The sequence below is a fragment of the Peromyscus maniculatus genome, chromosome 11 (assembly GCF_049852395.1).
Source record: "Peromyscus maniculatus bairdii isolate BWxNUB_F1_BW_parent chromosome 11, HU_Pman_BW_mat_3.1, whole genome shotgun sequence".
Taxonomy (NCBI): Eukaryota; Metazoa; Chordata; class Mammalia; order Rodentia; family Cricetidae; genus Peromyscus; species Peromyscus maniculatus.
In genome coordinates, this window is record NC_134862.1 from 55,001 (window position 1) to 65,000 (window position 10,000).

General features: G+C 57.1%; 1 long non-coding RNA gene across 3 annotated transcripts in view; it reads left to right on the forward strand.

The window, feature by feature from the left end:
- The window catches only part of LOC121826183 (uncharacterized), a 195,285-nt gene that overhangs the window by 37,293 nt on the left and 147,992 nt on the right, over nucleotides 1–10,000 (forward strand). For 2 of the 3 annotated variants that reach the window (XR_013043526.1, XR_013043527.1), the window contains 2 exons: nucleotides 4,586–4,702; nucleotides 4,844–4,993. This is a non-coding gene — a long non-coding RNA (uncharacterized LOC121826183). Of the gene's footprint in view, nucleotides 1–3,741; nucleotides 3,757–3,952; nucleotides 4,069–4,585; nucleotides 4,703–4,843; nucleotides 4,994–10,000 lie in introns of those variants that run through there. The other variant, XR_013043528.1, reaches the window with a different exon arrangement.

Below are 10,000 nucleotides of genomic sequence, written 5' to 3' on the forward strand. Positions count from 1 at the left end.
AGTGATCATGAAAGACAGAGACAGGACCCTGAGGGCACATCTAATGAGTAGTAGAGAGAATCCTATTTGACGACAGTTTACAGGAGCTTTTCATTAGCCCGAAGCTGCAGGGGAAAAAAAAAAAAAAAAAAACATGAAAATTTCCAACCCACACACAGGGGTGGTGGGATCGCGGCCTGACTGCCCTCTTTCCAGCTAGCTGCTGAGTGCTGGGATTACAGGAAGGGGGTAGCACACCCAGCTCATACAGTACTGAGAGGATGGAGCCCAGGGCTTCCCCTTCCACTCATAAGTCAGATCCCCATTACTGCTGTCCCTTGCTGTTTGTTTTATTCCAAGTTAATTATAATTAACTTTTAAAATTCTACCTTTTTTCTCCCTGTCTCCCTCGCTCCTTCCTTCCTTTCTCTCAATCTTCTTTCTTTCTTTCTCTCTTTCTTTCTTTCTTTCTTTCTTTCTTTCTTTCTTTCTTTCTTTCTTTCTTTCTTCTCTTCTTTCTTGATTTTTCCTGCCCACTCCAATTCCTCTGGCCTCTCTAGGCACCTGTACTCATGTGAGTGAATCTACACACATACACCAGTGGAAATAATAAAAATTATAACGAACACTTAACATGGCATTAAAAAAAAACGTAAATAGAGCCGGGCGTTGGTGGCGCACGCCTTTAATCCCAGCACTCGGGAGGCAGAGGCAGGCGGATCTTTGTGAGTTCGAGGCCAGCCTGGGCTACCAAGTGAGTTCCAGGAAAGGCGCAAAGCTACACAGAGAAACCCTGTCTCGAAAAACCAAAAAAAAAAAAAAAAACGTAAATAAAAGGAACCGAAAACAAAACAGGGCTAGGGATGGGATGCACCAGCTAGTGGTGTTGGGTCCTCAGCAGTGTAAAAACTGTGGTGTTCCCACAACACACAGACAGAACAAAGCCATTTCTGGTGGTTGTTGTAGGGTGGGGGTAGGATGAGAAGAGAAGTCTAGGTACTGACTAAAAGTTTGTCTCTCTTTCTTCAATTCCCCCCCCCCCCAGGGTTTCTTGGTATAGACCTGCCTATCCTAGAACTCACTCTGTAGCCCAGGTGGGCCTCCAACTCTCAGCCTTAGCCGCCTCCAGATTGCTGAGAACATAGGTCTGAGTGATCCCCTGTGGCTAAGATTTGGGGTTTCTGTTTTTGTCCATTTATTCTTTGGTAGATGGGACCCAGATCAAATAATAGCAGAAACAAATGTGGGAATCAGTTGTTGCTCTGCCTTATGGTGTCTGTGCTCTGTGACCTTTTTTTTTTTTTCTTTTTTCTTTACCGTGTCTGTAACTCCACATTTCTTTTCTGTGTCTCTGGTGTCCCCCGAACACCCCCCCCCCCACACACACACACAGCAAACTAAACTTTTATGGTACTTTTCTTTTCACATGGAGAGCTCTTCACAATTCTGCACATGCAAATTGGTTTTAAATTTTGGCCCTCCAGAGGCTAGGAAATACAGAGAGAACAAAATGGACCTTGAAAAGTATGTCACATGGTGGGTTCCATCTTGGTGAGGTCACCAGACAAGATGGCTTCCATCCTCATGACTGCTTCCATTTTGGTGAGGTCAATAGCCATGCTGTTGGCTAACCACAGCTACTGAAAAGTTTTGAACTGTGAACCCCCACCAAACATACACGCGCGCGCACACACGCGCGCACACACACACACACACACACACACACACACACGGACACACGGACACACGGACCACACGGACACATAAATTTTGAAATTAAACCGAATGTACAATCAAGTAACAGAATAAATAAGAAATTAAAAGCAGACACATAGAGAAAAAAATGTTCCTCGAGTTACAGAAATAGAAGGAAGCCCAGTGTGGTGGTGCACGCCTTTAATCCTGTCATTGAGGAAACAGAGGTAGGTGCACGCCTTTAATCCCAGCACTAGGGAAGCAGAGGCAGCTGAGCTGGATCTCTCTGAATTGAAATTTGGCCTTGCACACAGAAAGAATTTCCTGACAGTTAAGTGAGTTCTACACATTGAGAAACACAGTCTCAAATAAAATAAAAAACAAAATAAAATATAGAAGAGGCCTGAGTTGTTGCGGCTGGAGAGATGTCCTAGCGGTTAAGAGCACTCACTGACTGTTCTTCCAGAGGACCCGGGTTCAATCCCCAGTACCCACATGGCAGCTCACAACTGTCTGTAACTCCAGTTCCAGGGGACGCTTACACAGACATCCACACAGGCAAAACACCAATGCACATAAAATAAGAATACATCAATTACTTAAAAAGGAGTTTTAATGACTTCCCTCACCAGCATTTCTGTCCTGTCTGTTGCTTTCGTCTGATCCCATCCCAGGTGAATTCTATTTGTGTTGATGTCTATTTATTTAATTTAAACTTTTTTTTTTTTCCTTCGAGACAGTGCTTTTTTGTGTAGCAGCTCTTGCTGTCCTGGAACTAGCTCTGTAGGCCAGGCTGGCCTCCAACTTCCATAGATCAGACTGCCTATTAACATGACCACTGCAGTGTGTGTGTGTGTGTGTGTGTGTGTGTGTCTGGCTGGCTGGCTGGCTGGCTGGGTACAGGTTTATGATTTCCAAAGCTGATTTCAGTGATCAATAAAGACAGAGACAGGACACCGAAGTCTTTTTCGGGAAAAACAAAACAACAACAAACAAAACGAACAAACCCAAAACCAAACACCAAACAGAATACTTCCACATTTCTTATCTCTTCGCGCCGCCCCCTGCCCCCCCCCCCTCCGGCGAGGAAGGTAAACCTTTGTGAAACTTTTCTTTTCATGTAGACAGTACTGTCTGGATTGGGAGAGGCTCTTCACAATTCTGCACATACAAGTGCACATTCCACATGCAAATTGTTATTGAAAAGTTTTGAACTGGGACCTCACCCAACCCCCACTCCCACAGACACACAGGCACATCCAGAGACACTTAAAATTTGAAGTTAAACTAAATATACAATAAAGTAACAGAATAAGTAAGTAAGTAAACAAACAAATAAATAAATAAACAGACTCAGAGGGGAAAAAATGTTCTCAGAGTTCCAGAAATAAAAGGAAGCCTGGTGTGGTTGGTGCAAGTCTTTTAATCCCATCATTCAGGAGACAGAGGCAGGTCTCATCTAGGTAGTGACTTCCAGGCTATATGTAGAGAGGCCTCTGTCTGTCTCAGTCATTAAATGAATCCAAAATATTTAAAACTTGGAGGAGTCAAACACACAAAGGAAGGCAGTGCTGGGGGCCTGGCTCATGGGGGGGGGGGGGCGGCGGGGAGAGCCCTGGCCTAGGTGCCCAAAGCCCTGGGCTCCATCCTCTGGTCTGGGTTATGTGAAAAATTCTGTGTTTAAACTAGGTAGTCAGGCCGGGCAGTGGTGGCGCACTCGGGAGGCAGAGGCAGGCGGATCTCTGTGAGTTCGAGGATAGCCTGGACTACCAAGTGAGTCCCAGGAAAGGCGCAAAGCTACACAGAGAAACCCTGTCTCGGAAAACAAACAAACAAACAAACAAACAAACAACAACAACAACAAAAAAGGTTGACAGCCTGGTGGTGTTGTTGCACACCTCGAATCCGAGCACCTGGGAGGCAGAGGCAGGTGAATCTACAGAGTGAGTTGCAGGACATCCAAGACTACACAGAGAAACCCTGTCTCGAAAAACCAAAAATAAATAAATAAAAAATAAAAAAAAAAATAAAAATAAAAATAGGTAGGCAGTTAGGTAGGTAGGCGGGTAGGTAGGTAGTTAGGTAGGCAGGCAGGCAGACAGACAGACAGACAGACAGAACAAATAAATGCAATCAACTTTGAAAAACAAACATAGAATAAGGGAAAACAGAAGGCAGTTCAAGGGCAGCGTGGGTATGTGAGAAACCCTGCGTTTAAAATAATAGCTAGCTAGGTAGGTAGGCGGGTAGGTAGGTAGTTAGGTAGGTAGGCAGGCAGGCAGGCAGGCAGGCAGGCAGGCAGACAGACAGACAGACAGAACAAATAAATGCAATCAACTTTGAAAAACAAACATAGAATAAGGGCAAACAGAAGGCAGTTCAAGGGCAGCGTGGGTATGTGAGAAACCCTGCGTTTAAAATAATAGCTAGAAGCCAGTTCAAGGGCAGCCTGGGTTACGTGAAAGATCCTGCGTGTATATATATATATATATAATTCTGAATCAAACGAAAAGACTTAAAACAAAGCACTGTGACAATGTATTATCTCTGGAAAGAAAATACAAGTGCTGTTTTAATTTTTGCTCTAACTCGGTATTTAGTTTGAGAACTGGGGGTGGGAGTGGGCGGTGGCGGTGGCGGCAAGGAACACCACGACAAAAACCAAACCCCAAGCAGGCGGTGAAATGTCTTTAAAAGGACATCCATCTAAAATGGCAGGCACACGGAACTGCCCTCGCCGGCCGCCTGCCTGCCTGCCTGCCTGCCTCCCTTCCTCCCACCGAGTTTGGATGCCACCATCCCATAGTTGTGCTAGCCAGCCCCTCGCCCGCCCCACATACTCCGAGGAGTAACGGATCGATCGGTCAGTCACACTCTCTGTTTTAGAGAGCGATTCGCCTGTTTTTCACAGCTTCCTGTCATACTTTCGTTTTCGTATCCTGAGGGGGTCTGCCTGACTGTAGGCCGCGTTCGCTATGTCCCGGCGCGACCACGGCCAGCCAGCGTTTTTAACCACTCGGGAGAGGCGGTGAGTGCCCTGTCCTGTCACCCACGGCGGGGGGGGGGGGGGGGGGCGGCGGCATGATCATGGGAGGACCCTCCGGAGCGCCGGAGTGCTTGAGACGCGCGAGCGAGCGAGCGAGCGAGCGATCTGTGTTGTTTCCTTGAGGATGGAGACGGTTGTCGGGGGACACCTAGCGGTGGCAGTTATGCACGACGCTCCTGGTCCTCGGTCGCTGACAACAAGGGCAACGACGTGCCTGTCTTTAGCCGGGCGGAGTGACGATAGTCCCGGCAAGCGGGCGGATGTGTCCCGGAGGTTGGTGTCCTGCTTGGGAACGGTCTCTTTGTAGGAGGTTGTACCAGAGGACTAAGGCGGGAGTATGCGTGCTCCCTGGGCCAAATGAGAGACGCGGTATGGAGGGTGGAAGGCAACTTGAGCGGGTCGACCAGAAGGCTCAGGTCCTTCACGAATCACCGGTAGGTGTCGGGTCCACCCAGGCCTTTTTCTGCACGAGCCCCGGGTCCTCGGCGGCGGGCCTCGGCGTCCCGAAGCCGAGAGCGGGCGCCTGCTCCGGCCTCCCCGCCGGCCCTCTCCCGGGCCCCGTGGTCTCTCGGAGCTTTTTGTTTTCTCGTTGCTCCTGCACGAGCCCCGGGTCCCCGGCGGCGGGCCTCGGCGTCCCGAGGCCGAGAGCGGGCGCCTGCCCCGGCCTCCGCGCCGGCCCTGCCCGGGCCCCGTGGTGTCTCGGAGCCTTTTATTTTTTATTTCTGCACGAGCCCCCCCGGGTCCCCGGCGGCGGGCCTCGGCGTCCCGAGGCCGAGAGCATGCGCCTGTCCCGGCCTCCCCGCCGGTCCTGCCCGGGCCCCGTGGTGTCTCGGAGCTTTTTATTTTTTTAAATTTCTGCACGAGCTCCTGGGTCCCCGGCGGCGGGCCTCGGCGTCTCGAAGCCGAGAGCGGGCGCCTGCTCCGGCCTCCCCGCCGGCCCTCTCCCGGGCCCCGTGGTCTCTCGGAGCTTTTTGTTTTCTCGTTGCTCCTGCACGAGCCCCGGGTCCCCGGCGGCGGGCCTCGGCGTCCCGAGGCCGAGAGCATGCGCCTGTCCCGGCCTCCCCGCCGGTCCTGCCCGGGCCCCATGGTGTCTCGGAGCTTTTTATTTTTTTAAATTTCTGCACGAGCTCCTGGGTCCCCGGCGGCGGGCCTCGGCGTCCCGAGGCCGAGAGCATGCGCCTGTCCCGGCCTCCCCGCCGGTCCTGCCCGGGCCCCGTGGTGTCTCGGAGCTTTTTATTTTTTTAAATTTCTGCACGAGCTCCTGGGTCCCCGGCGGCGGGCCTCGGCGGTCCCGGCTTTCCTGCCCGTCGATCCTCGGTTTACTTTGTAGAGTTTCGCTCCCCCCCCCCCCCTTTGGTTGCCTCTCTCCACGTGCGGGCTGATCTCGGGTTCCTTGGCCGGGAGGGTGCGGGGTGCCCGGCTTTTCCAGCATGTCCATCTCGCTCTCTTGGTCCTCTTACGGTTATGAGGTCGACCAGTTGTTCCTTTGAGGTTCGGTTCTCTTTGTTCATGGGGACATTTTTGGGACGTTTCGCCCGGCTTGACTTCCAGAAGTTCCCTTGTGGCCTGTGAATTACTCCCCTGCACGTGTTGTCATTGTCACTCGTTGCGATCTGCCCTTATTGTACCTGCAGATAGGTACTGACACGCTGTCCTTTAAGTGGGTGACATTAAAGGACTATGGTTTCTGAGGTTGCCGTTTCCTCCGAGGCTGTCGGGTATTCCCGTCCACCCCCTCAGCCTCTGCTCTTGGGTCAAGGCAGCACCTCGAGCCCGGCCCCGCGCGTGCTTCCCGTCCTTTGGCGGCGCTGTGTGCCTCTTTCTTTGGGCGGCCCTTTTGTGGCTGGCTGGCTGCGTCGCGTGTCAGGTGTTCCCGCTTCGTGGTTGTTGTCGCCCGTCTTTTTACCGTGCCAGTGGGGGATGGCCGAGGGCTCCTGTGGAGAGGCGCTGTGTTTTGGGCCTGTGCCCCTGCCCCTCTCCCGCTGTGTCTCCCTGGCCATTACCGGTTTTTTATTTTCCGCCCATCGGCCCGTGGCGCTCCCGAGACTCTCCGCTGGCCAGGCCGGGTCGCGCCGCGTTTTTTTCGGCCCCCTCTCCTTGCCTCGTGCCTCCCGAGTGCACCTGCGGGGCGTTGCTCCTTATTTTGAGGCAGAGAAGGGATTTTTTTTTTTTTCTCTCCCGTTTTTTTCTTTTTCTTTCTTTCGGGTCTTTGGAGCTCCCGAGCCTCCATTGGGTTCCCCGGTTTTTTTTTTTTTTTTTTTTTTTTTTTTTCCTTCTCTCCTTCCCCTCTTCTCTCTCGCGGTGTGGTTCTCGCGCTCTCGCTTGGTTTACTCCCGACTTGGCTTCTCTACTCGCGTGGAGGTGCCCTTTTTTTTTTTTTCCCTCTGGATCGATGTGGTGCTCTCGTGCTGTCTTCGGGCCGGAGCCTAAGCCGCGCCAGGCGAGGGACGGACATTCATGGCGAATGGCGGCCGCTCTTCTCGTTCTGCCAGCGGGCCCCTCGTCTCTCCTCCCCACCCTCGGGGGTGGTGTGTGGAAGGCAGGGGTGCGGTTATCCGGTCTGAGCCCTATCTGGCCCCCGCACTTCCCGCTGTGGTTCGTGGGGTTTCCTGTGACGCGTCAGGTGCTCTGTCGCCCTTGATGCGGTTCACTCTGCCCGGTGTGGTTTGTTCGGCCCTCTTCCTCTGACTTGGGGGAAGGGGTTTGACCGATCTGCCGCGTCGCATGCCCTTCCCGACCGGTGTGTGCGCGTGCCTCGCTCGCGGTCGTCGCGGTGCTCCTGGAGCGTTCCAGGCTGACCCTCAAAGGTGCCCGTTTCTGAGTGGCGGCGTCGTTTCCCGTTCCCCGGCGCGCCTCCTGTGCTCGGTCTGGCTGCAGTAGCGGTGCGTGTTTTTGTTCCCGGTTCGTTGGCGGCGGGTCCGTGCCTCCTCTGGAGGCGGGAGGTCGAGAGACCCCGAAGGGGGGATTAGCGGTAAGAGAGGCTCTGCGGCGTTACCCATCTCCCGAGAAGGGGGGACGCTTGCTTTGTCGAGCCACCCACCCGCGCTGCTGTAACTTAACTGCCTTCTCCCGTAGGCTCTGCGTTGGTGCTGGTGTGGAGCGTTGGCGGGGCCGGCCTTGTTTAGCTTTACCCCCTTTAGAGGGGGTAAGTCTGTAAGGACTCCCCGTCGTTGCCACCCGGCGGGTGCTCGAGAGGCCTGGCTCTCGGGGGGTGTGCCCGTTTTTTAATCTCGGCCCGGGCTCCCCTGTCCGCGAACGCTCAAGGTGTTTGTGACCTGGAAAGGAAAAAAAAAAAAAAAAAAAAGCCTTTACCGATACCGCAGACCTCCCCACGCCCGCCCGCCGTCTTTCCCGTTCCTCTCTGGCGGTCGGGCGTGCACGTCGTTGCCTGCACGCGCGCCGCTCTCGGCCGCCGCGGCTTGGAGGCCCCGTCGGGCTGGGTCCGTCCCGCCCTCATTGAGAAAAGTCTCTTCTCTAGCGATCCGAGGAAGGGGCGTGCTCTCGCGGTCTCGTTGGGGTTCTCTCCCGCACGGTCCCCCTCGACCGCCCGCCCGCCCCGACCGCCCGATGCGCGTAGCTTTGGCCGGGTGTCCCCCTACGCCCGTCTCCGGGGGAACCCGAGTGTTTGTGCTCCTTTGGCCTAACGCGGCCCGCGCCTCCTCGCTCCGAGTCCGAGGGGGGATCACGCGGGGCAAGAGCCATGGTCATGCCGGCGTGTTTGGAGCCCGGGGATTTCTCGTGGTTTTGTGGAGGGTCGCCGCGGGATGACGTGGAACGGAAGGGGTGTGGGGCTGTGTGTGGTAGGTGGGCTTCCCGGGTCCCACCCGTCCCCCTCCCCGACGTGTTCGCCTCGCCTGCCCGCCGCGTGCGGCCCCCTCCCGCGCGTCCCCGTTTTCGCCGTTCCCGCGACGCGGACATGCCCGTGTGTGTCGCGTTGCGCGTTGTCGCTTGTGCTGCGGCGTGGTGGAGTCGCCTCGCTCTCCCCCCTCCCCGGCAGCGTTCCCACGGTTGGGGACCACCGGTGACCTGTTCCCCCTTCTCGGGGCCGGGGATCCGGGTCTGGCGGGATCGACCTCTCTCTCGGGTGCGTGCGGCCTTTGGGGAACGACGGTCGGTCGTCCGCGGCGCGTCGCCGGACGCGTCGGGGCCCATTCCCGCTCGAGGGTCTTCGGCGGTGGCGGCGGCGTCGGTAGTCTCCCGTGTTGAGTCTTCCCGGGCTCTCCGGGGGGCCGTCGGTTTCGGGCCGGATCGGTGCCGCAGGCGTGGCGGGACTGCCCCAGGAAGTCGCGGGGCGGTGTGATTCCCGTCGGTTTACCTCGCGTGTCCGTCCGCCGCCCGAGCGGTCTCTCGGTTCCCGGGTGAGGCGCCTTCCGGGGGCCGTTCCCGTCGCCCCTGCCGTCGCTGGCCCTCGTTCTGCCGTGTCGTTCCCCCTCCCCGCCCTCCGTCGGTTCTCCCCGGCCGGCTGACCCGGCCGTGCTGCCGGACCCCCTTCGGGGGGCGGCCGGGCACGCACGGGCCCCGGGTGGCCGCCGCGGTCCGGGAGCCGCTCGGTCGGGCGGGTGAGCAGTTGGAGGGCGTCTCGGCCCAGCGGCCGCGGGCCTTAGCGCTGCGTGTTCTTTGGGGGAACCCGCGGGCCTTTTGGTCGAGGAAGGGGAGGCCCTCGTGCGTTCCGGCCTCGCGAGCGGAAGAGAGGCTTAGCGGTCGTCCGTCGTCCGTCGGCGGTTGGGTCCGCCGGCCGAGGTGTCGTCGGGGGGCTCGTCCGGCCCCGCCGCCCTCCGGGAAGACGTCCTGCGGGGACCGCCACCGCGCCGGGGTTGGGCGCACGGCGGTGCGATGGACCCGCGCGTGTTTCTGGTGTCGGCGGTGGGGGCTCCGGTCGATGTCTCTTCCCCCCGTCCCCGAGGTCCGGCCCTCCTCCGCGGCCACGGCGGCCCCCCTCACGTCTCTCGCGGGGAAACCGTCCGCGCTCGTCGTGCCTCTCCTCCCGCCCGCCTTCCTCCATCTTTCACGCTCGTGGTCCGAGTTTCACGGCGCCCCGGCCCCTCCGCCTCTCGCCGGGGCGGCCGCCGTTCGGTCTCCCGCCGACCCCGTTGGCGTGGTCTCTTTCCCCGCCCGCTCCCGGTCTCCCGACCCCGCCCGTTGGGGGCTCAGGGAATATCCCGTGTGTGTCCCCGGCGTTGCGCCTCGCTCGCCGTGTGGTGGTGGGGGGGCCCGTCGCGGCCCCGCACCCGCTCGCTCGCGAGCCGCGCCCCGCGGCCGCCGGCGTGGTTTCGCGACGTG